At 39.2% G+C, this 8257-nt stretch overlaps 1 non-coding gene across 1 annotated transcript; it reads left to right on the plus strand.

Moving 5' to 3' along the window:
* Positions 1–7966: 7966 nt before the first annotated feature.
* On the plus strand, positions 7967–8042 carry TRNAA-GGC (transfer RNA alanine (anticodon GGC)). The gene has a single exon. It is a non-coding gene; the product is annotated as a tRNA-Ala (tRNA).
* Positions 8043–8257: the final 215 nt, after the last annotated feature.

The raw sequence follows: 8257 nt of genomic DNA on the forward strand, positions 1-8257 counted from the left end.
AGATAAAAAGCAAAGTAAAAAGCACACAAAATGCCACAAAGAAAAAATTTGAATCCAGAATAAAATAATTTGTTTGTGAGTGAGATTTGAATGAGAGAAAAAGTGAAAGAGAAAAGAAACAAAGAGAAAGAGAGAAAAAAATTAAGTTAAGTTTTTTGGAATGTAACACTCATAGAAAAAACAAAGAATGAAAAATGTAACATCTATGGGTAATAATGTTCAAAATGAAAAGAAAAGAATAAAACAGAAAGAGGATAAAATGCCCAAGGTGAAAGGAAAAAAAAAAAAGATAAAAAGTACAAGAAATAAAATGGAAAAAGTTATAAAGACTGGATTTTTCCTGGTTTTGAGAAATTATCTTCTTACTTTTTCTTTCTTCTCTCTCTTTTTGACTGGTGGTGCTGTACCCCAGGTTCTGCCCCTATGGCACTCTTAGGCAGAGATTTGCTGTTGTGTTGCTATGGTGATGACATAAAGTAGGCCTCAGTCCCGTTGGTAGGTGGGGCTTGTTAGTGTTTACAGGCTCTGACAATGGGAGAGTTCATTTTCCCAGAGTCTCTCCCCAAATCTCTCCTTCCTTAACCACAGCCTGGGGACCCAGCTGAGAAGTTGCCCCAGCCACTGCCTGGAGAGCAAGAGGCTCTAAGAGCTGCCAAATCCCCCCTGTATCCCCACTCAATGCAGGGTTCTGGGTAAAGCTTTGCCAGCCAGAGCTGCCAGTGTAATCAGGCAGGGCTGGGAGCCGATTGCCTTTCAGGTGTCTTTCTATGAGCCTCGGGGCATGTCTAGTATGCCTCAGCACTCCGCAGGTCTGCTCTCCAGAGGCTGTCTGCAAGCTGCCTGCACGCCCTTCCCCCCACCACTTCCACAGTTCTCTTCCCCAGAAGTGTGCTTTGTTAGCCTGTATGGCTGGCAGATGTGCAGCACCCAGACAGGTCCAGGTATAAGGAAGCTGGCTTTCATGCACTTCCCCTGTGCTGTTATTTGGGAAGCCAGGATTATTCAGAAACTCTGGTCACAGCCCACACGGAGGGTCACTACTGACAGTCTCCTACCCAGCCTGTCCGTCCAGGAATGCAGGCACCCATACCCGAAGCGCCAGGTGGATCCACTCTCACACTGCCCGCGCTTGCCATCTGGGATACCGGGAGTGAACAAGGCAACTGCTAGCCCCCCTCTGCCAGGGTCTGCTGCTGGCATTAGCTCCTTGTGGGCTGAGCTGCGGGCACACTCTCTCCTCAGCTTGAAGGTCTCTGCCCTAGCCCAGCTTTGTCTGTGCCCCCAGCCCTCAATTTCTCTCAGTTCCAAGTGAAAGCAGCCCTTGCTCAGGGCAGTGAGGAAAGCAAAATACTGTGTTCTCCGTCTTATCTCCTTCAGAGTGGATTATATATTCAGCCACCTTTCCACCCAATCGTACCTTGTTTGATGTATGTGTATTTCAGATGCTCCTGATATTGTATTTCTGTCTCTAGTTGTTGAATTTGTTGAAGTTTTAGGGAGAGGTATTGGAAGCACTCCTCACGGCACCATTTCTCTGACCAAACCATATCTATTAATAACAAATTTTGGTTAAATAGTTGCATAAAACACGGTTTTTAATTAGAAAATGATAAATACACCCAAATATCACTCCAAATTAGTGATTTCCTTTGATATTTAGTTTTACTAAATGAGTATTTTTTCCTTACAGTTATTATTAAAATTAATGGGCATGTAAGTATAATTATAATATAAAATATTACAAATATTTTTATTATGCATTTATCATAGTATAGGTGTCACTGTTGCAATGAATAAAATGTTTCTTTTATTTACGATATTTTCTTCGATTTATTTTTGTCCTCCTTTACATTGTAAAAAAGTCACCTTTTCAGAGTGGGACTGAATGAGATGCATATGTTAAATACCTATGACATATCCTGAACTAAGGCTGTGTCAAACATTTTGTAGAACTTATGGTAACTTAGGCTTGTGGGGTCAAAAGAGGTTTTGTGGAGGGTATGAAATTTCTACTGACACCTAAACAAGTATGAGTTTGGGCAAGACTGTGGAAGCTAAAGTAGGGGAGGAATTTCAAGCTGAGGCCATCACAGTAAGTTCTTGAATAAGGTCTTTTCATTCAAAGTTTTTTTTTTGTTATGTTGATGATGGGAAATAAACAATTCTTAACAGGGCCACTGTTTGCACTGTTTGTGTGAAGTTTTTACCTTCTCCCCACGTCTGCAAGGATTTTTTCTGAGAATTCTAGTTTCCTCTCATAATTCACATGAGTTTAACTGACGTGTCTAAATTGTCCCAGTCTGAGTGAGTGTGGGTGTGTGTAGCTGGTTCCAGCAATGGAAACATATCTTGTTCAGATTGGGTCCCGCTTTGCATCCTGAGCTGCTGGGAGAGGCTCCGCCCCCCAACCCCGCCCATGACCCTGAACTGGAACAAGCAAGGGTGCAAAAAAATTGTTTTACTTGTTTTTTTATTAGTCTTTCTTAAATGTCTGTGTAGTTTATATCTAATTCAATGTTTAATATTGGAAAGGTTTTGGGTCTTAGTTTAGTAGTTGGATGTTTTTATAGTCAGAAATATGACACAGAAACTTAACTCTTGTTTATATCAATTAGCTTATGATAAAATTGGTTTCATTGTAAGTCATTTCATTAAAAGTTGTAATTTCCAAGAATCTATGGAGGATGTTAAGTGAGGATTTATTCCACATGCAGAGTCTCAGAGCAGAATACTCACAGTTTGGCCAGAAGGTGGTTCAAGAAGAGATGAGGAAGGAAAGGAGAGGATAGTGCTATATGATAAAACTGACTGGAGAAATTGTGATATATTTGTGAAACATGTTATAGGGGATGCTAAAGAGCTTGTAGTGTAACCTGGAAAATATGGATCATCCTTCCAGAGACATGATGTAATCAGACTTAGAAACATTTTAGAGCAGCGGTTCTTAACCAACTTCCGATGGCTTTAGGCGACCCCTGTGTGTTGGTCGTTCGACCCCCACCGGGGTCGCGACCCACAGGTTGAGAACCACTGTTTTAGAGGAATCACTCTGGCTACAGAGTGAGCACAGTGCAGTTTTGCAGAAGTGTTAAGCACAAGACAATAGTGATCCAGGTGAAGGCAGTAGTATGTATAGAAGAGGAGGATGGATTTGAAAGTTCAAGGCCAGAAAGACAAAATGTCAATTCCATTCTGATGCTCTCTAACTGGTACCTTGGGCAAGTTCTTTGAGATCCCTGAGTCACACTTACTCCAATGTAAATAAGATGAATCATTTATTCTCATAATTATATATTATATTATATTTATGGCTAATATTTATTAAACATGTGAGATATTGGCTAAACATATAATATGTATCATTTTATAAGCAATCTTATATGGTAAGTAATTTCAGCCCATTTTAAAAGGAAAGAAACAGGCATAAATGAATAGGAAAGCTCTTTTCCTGAGGTTTCCAAATTTGCAACAGATCGTGCAGACAGGTAGTCTGGTCCCAGAGGCAGTGTTCTTCTTAACCTCATTCTTGGTGTTTCCATGAAGATAACATGCAATGATATTCTAATTATCTATCTCAAGCTCTAACAACCACTATAGACATTCATTATGTGACAGCTATCATTTGAGTGTAGTGTCTAATTCTAATAACATGTCTTAAGGATTCTTGGGAACATGTCTAATATTTCATGCCAATCTCTGTTAATAGAAAAATTCATTACTGGTCAAACTCAGTCATTCACCTAGGATTGAATGCCAGGTTGGTTCAAGTATGTTCTAGCCATGATGTCAGATGGATGGAGCAGCCAAAATCTCTGCTCAGTTCACTATGATATAACCTCAGCTGTAAATTCCAGCAGGGGCATTCCCTGAGGCAAAGATTCAAGCATAAATAGTTTCTGTAGGAGTCAATCCCAGGAAACATCCACAGGGAGTGAGAGTAAAAACAGCCTATAGGTGCATTATTGAGCAAATTACCTCTGGGCAATAGAGCTTTACTCCACTGACAGTCAGAAAGAGAAGAGTTCCAGTTATCCTTCCAAAGGGTCAGAGAAACTGGAAGTGTCCATTTCTCCACTATCTGTCCATCAATAGTTATAGATTGCTCTGGGACATTAATCCTTAGCACTCACCTCACCTTCCTCTTGAGCCAAAAACATTGGGCGGCCAAACAAAGAGCTGTAGACCAAGAGTCTGAGGTATTCAGAACTAATAAGTTTTGTGCAGAAGCCAGAGTGGGGTTATGGATGGGGCCCTGGCAGTATCTGCAATATAGACATGTTAAAAATGAGAATAATGTGAAGGAGAAAGTGATAAATGTGCAGATATTTTAAGGACAAATAAATATTAAAAATTCTCCCTGTTAAAAATAAGAGAAAAGATCCCCTTCTTCTTTTGGAATTGTAAGTGTTTACCAATCATTAAAAAATATATTTGAAAGCATTTTATAAATTGCAAATACCTTTATTTTTATTACCTTTTCTGTCTCTCTATATGAAAAATTTGATAGTGTGTTATGTATAAACTAACCCTGCCCTTTCCAAATTAGTTTGTTTCTATATCTTTTTCTCCCTCTGCACTTTAAGCATAGACTTGACTCCCTTAATCTCAGAGATCTGTTGGGACCTGACCCCCCAAACTTGGTTACCAGAATGTTGGACAATCTGGACTTGCCAGTGTCACCATTGAAATGACATCCCTCAAAATAGCAGCAGTTACTTTTTTAGATTGTACATCTACAGATGAATAATTGTGCCATTTTCACTTCAATTCCTGACAGTCAGGATCAGCTTGTAAAAGGTTGTTAAAACAACATGCTTAGCCTGACCAGGCAGCGGTGCAATGCATAGAGTATTGGCCTGTGATGCTGGGAACCCAGGTTCAAAACCCCAAGGCCACCAGCTTGAGTGTGGGCTCATTAGGTTTGAACATGGGCTCACTAGCTTGAGCACAGGGTCTCCGGCCTGAGTATCTTTAATAAAGCTGTAGACAGTTTGGGAAACACCTCTGTGCCATGAAGTTCATTTCACAGACCATGGGAGGTTACTCATCTACCTGTGAGACACCGGGAATGTTCAGAGAGCAAGAAAGTGTTTGTGGTTCCAAATGAGGAGCAATATCCTAACAAGCAAAACTGCTTGAACAGCAGCAGCTCCACACTGTCAAAGCCTCAATAGAGCGTTTAGAAGTGAAGGCTTACAGACTGTGACTGTTTATTCACTTCCAGGAAATGATGAAGGACATTTTACAGACTAGACAGATATTTTGTGACAAGAAACAACCAAAATATCAAAGGGACAGCTAGGTCAAGTGAGGAAAAACAATAAAGATGTAAATAGTAAAACAGAAATTATCTTGAGACTGAAATCTCATACCTTCCTTTTATAAGCCATGATAATAGAAAGCCAAACACATACCTAAATTCTGGTCTTCTACTATTTGTTTTCTGTTTTGGTGAAAACATATCATAGATTTCTGGTTTCAATGACTTCATCTTTTATATTTGGGGCATTTCTCACCTAGGATTTTTCAAAAACATCATAATTAATTCCACTTTTATTTGGTTGTGGAGGAAATATTTTACTGGACTTTTGATAGGTGTTAAGCCTGACACTTAGCTCTGGGAATTTAGTTTTAAAAAGACAGGGACCTTCCCTCAGTAAAGTTAAATAATTAAAGAAGTAATGAAAAGTAAATCAGCCATCACAATACAGTGCAATGAGAACTTCAATATGGGGTGATTACTGATCCATCTCAGGAAATACATATTAAACACCTTCAATGTGCCCACCAATATGTTAGACGGTAACAAAAATACAAAATAAACCAGATGCTGCTGCTCTCTTAAACGGGATATTCATAAATCAAAGTGTGTCCTAGGGTGTGAACAGACACCTACGATTTAGCTCTTGGATCTGTAACCACAGGTCACACCAAGTGCTCTTCAAACACAGTAAAACTAATGCAAGGTTATCTTTCTGTAGTGGGCATATCATGAAGGGTTGCTCTGCAACAATTGTTACAAGTGCCTCTTTAAGAGATTTAAAGGGTTTTCTTATATTATGCCAACACAAATTCAATTTAGTTTACTAACATGGAGGTCATAATTTGGAAGAAATATTGTTGCTTATAGCTTATGACATTTAACTGACTTTGAAGGTTGCATAAAGTTTTTTTTTTCTCTTGTTTGCTTGCTTGTTTTTAAAAAGAACATCTATATTACTTCAGAGTGGGAAATGGCAGATGATGTTTGGTCCTAGCTAGCAGTCCCTCGGACGGAGACACATACTGCTTTTTTGTGCATTTTTTGAAAAATTCCTTGGTCATTTACTTAGTCATACCCTTATTCCTTTTAATTACCTGGTGGCATCTGTTTCAAAATATGCAGCTTAAGCAACTTTCCCCATAAAAAATGTCTCTATTCTTGTTAACTACCTAGTAGAACTTAAAATTATGAATCCTTAAGTGTCTTGACATATAAATTTTTTATTTTAATGGTAGGTTGAAGGATTCACTCTAGGTATATTGGCATTAAATTCAAACGAATTATAAATCAAGTGCTAATGGATCTTGTAGACATTATAATCTCTCCAGTGCTCTAAGATCATTGTATAAGTGTCAAGAAAATCAAGTGAATAACATAAATATGCAATTATATGTTCTTCTTCGGTTAGAGTAAATTATTGATCTGCTATTAGTATGACAGTAAGGTACTCACAAGTAGGTGGCCAGGAACTCCTAGACTAGTCATTCACATGTACAAAATAAGTCAATGAAAATTTGCCTGAGATTCACATGGCCTACGTGCTTACAATCTAATGAGCTCCAGCAGCCTTGAGTGACCTCTAATTACTCAAAGATTCACTACACTTCTGAAATCCCAAAACTGTCGGTGTCGGATCCTTATGTACAAATTCAGCAAATTCTAAACATTAGAGATATAACCATTTGAGGATAAAATGTTTTAAATGAAAGAGAAAAATGTTAACATTGAATTACACCAAGCAAAATAGCTATTGAATCAATAGCAACGTGCTGAAATACCAGGTATGAAGAAAATTAACAAATAACTACCTTTGAAGTTTATTCTTGACCTACTATAATTCTTTTTCTGCTATTATTTGTGACATTTAAAATTTTTCACACTTAAACATTTTCTCTTTTTTATTTTGAATAGGACAAAAATCACCCAGCTTGAGAAATATTCAAAGGTTCACAGAACAAAACCTGCTTTGGGAGAACATGTCAAATTTTTACTTAATGAGAAGACAGATACAGCTAATTATTTCTGGATGGTAAGCCTTGTAGCTACTAATATTTTTTAAAAAATAAGAAATATAAAATATGAAGTTCAATGAGTGGACTAATCCTTCTCAAAAAGCATATTAAAAAAATTAGGACTTGGCTGTCTTTTATTTCTAAAATTTTATTCTATATTTAGGAAAGAAATGACTAGAAAATTGGTAAGAATCTAGAACTAAGTAAAGGCAGATACCGAAGAGAAGAACTGAGCTAAAGGTAGATTATGAGAGTGAAGAATGATCAGGAGCACGTGACTGAACGCTGCAGTTCAGACACTGGCAACAGGTGGAAGCCTTCGAGATGCTGGTGAAAGTATAACCAAAGGCTCTCATCTCTTTCAGAACCTCAGAACACCCCATGTTCTCGGCCATGGTGTGGCCATCAAGCCTGGGACGTATTCATGACAGTGTTGTGGGTGTGACACACTTTGACCCTTTGGGATAGTGTAGATGGCAATTGACTATATTAGAATCAGAAGCTCTACTGGATCATTCTTTATAACGATGTTTATTAAACATCCTTTGTTTTTGCCACATAATATTCCTTCAGCTTCTTATAAATAATACTCTAAATTTCCTGTGGAAAGCTGCTATATACGTAATTTAATGCCATGCCATGGAATTTGGGATACTTGGTTTCAGCAGACAGCTTTAATTAACCACAGTGGGCCCTGGCCGGTTGGCTCAGTGGTAGAGCATCGGCCTGGCGTGCCGAAGTCCCGGGTTCGATTCCCGGTCAGGGCACACAGGAGAGGCACCCATCTTCTTCTCCACCCCTCCCCCTCTCCTTTCTCTCTCTCTCTCTCTTCCCCTCCCGCAGCCAAGGCTCCATTGGAGCAAAAGATGGCCCGGGAGCTGGGGATGGCTCCTTGGCCTCTGCCCCAGGCGCTAGAGTGACTCTGGTCGCGACAGAGCGATGCTCCGGATGGGCAGAGCATCGCCCCCTGGTGGGCGTGCCG

The sequence above is a fragment of the Saccopteryx bilineata genome, chromosome 5, assembly GCF_036850765.1.
Source record: "Saccopteryx bilineata isolate mSacBil1 chromosome 5, mSacBil1_pri_phased_curated, whole genome shotgun sequence".
In the NCBI taxonomy this organism is placed as follows: Eukaryota; Metazoa; Chordata; class Mammalia; order Chiroptera; family Emballonuridae; genus Saccopteryx; species Saccopteryx bilineata.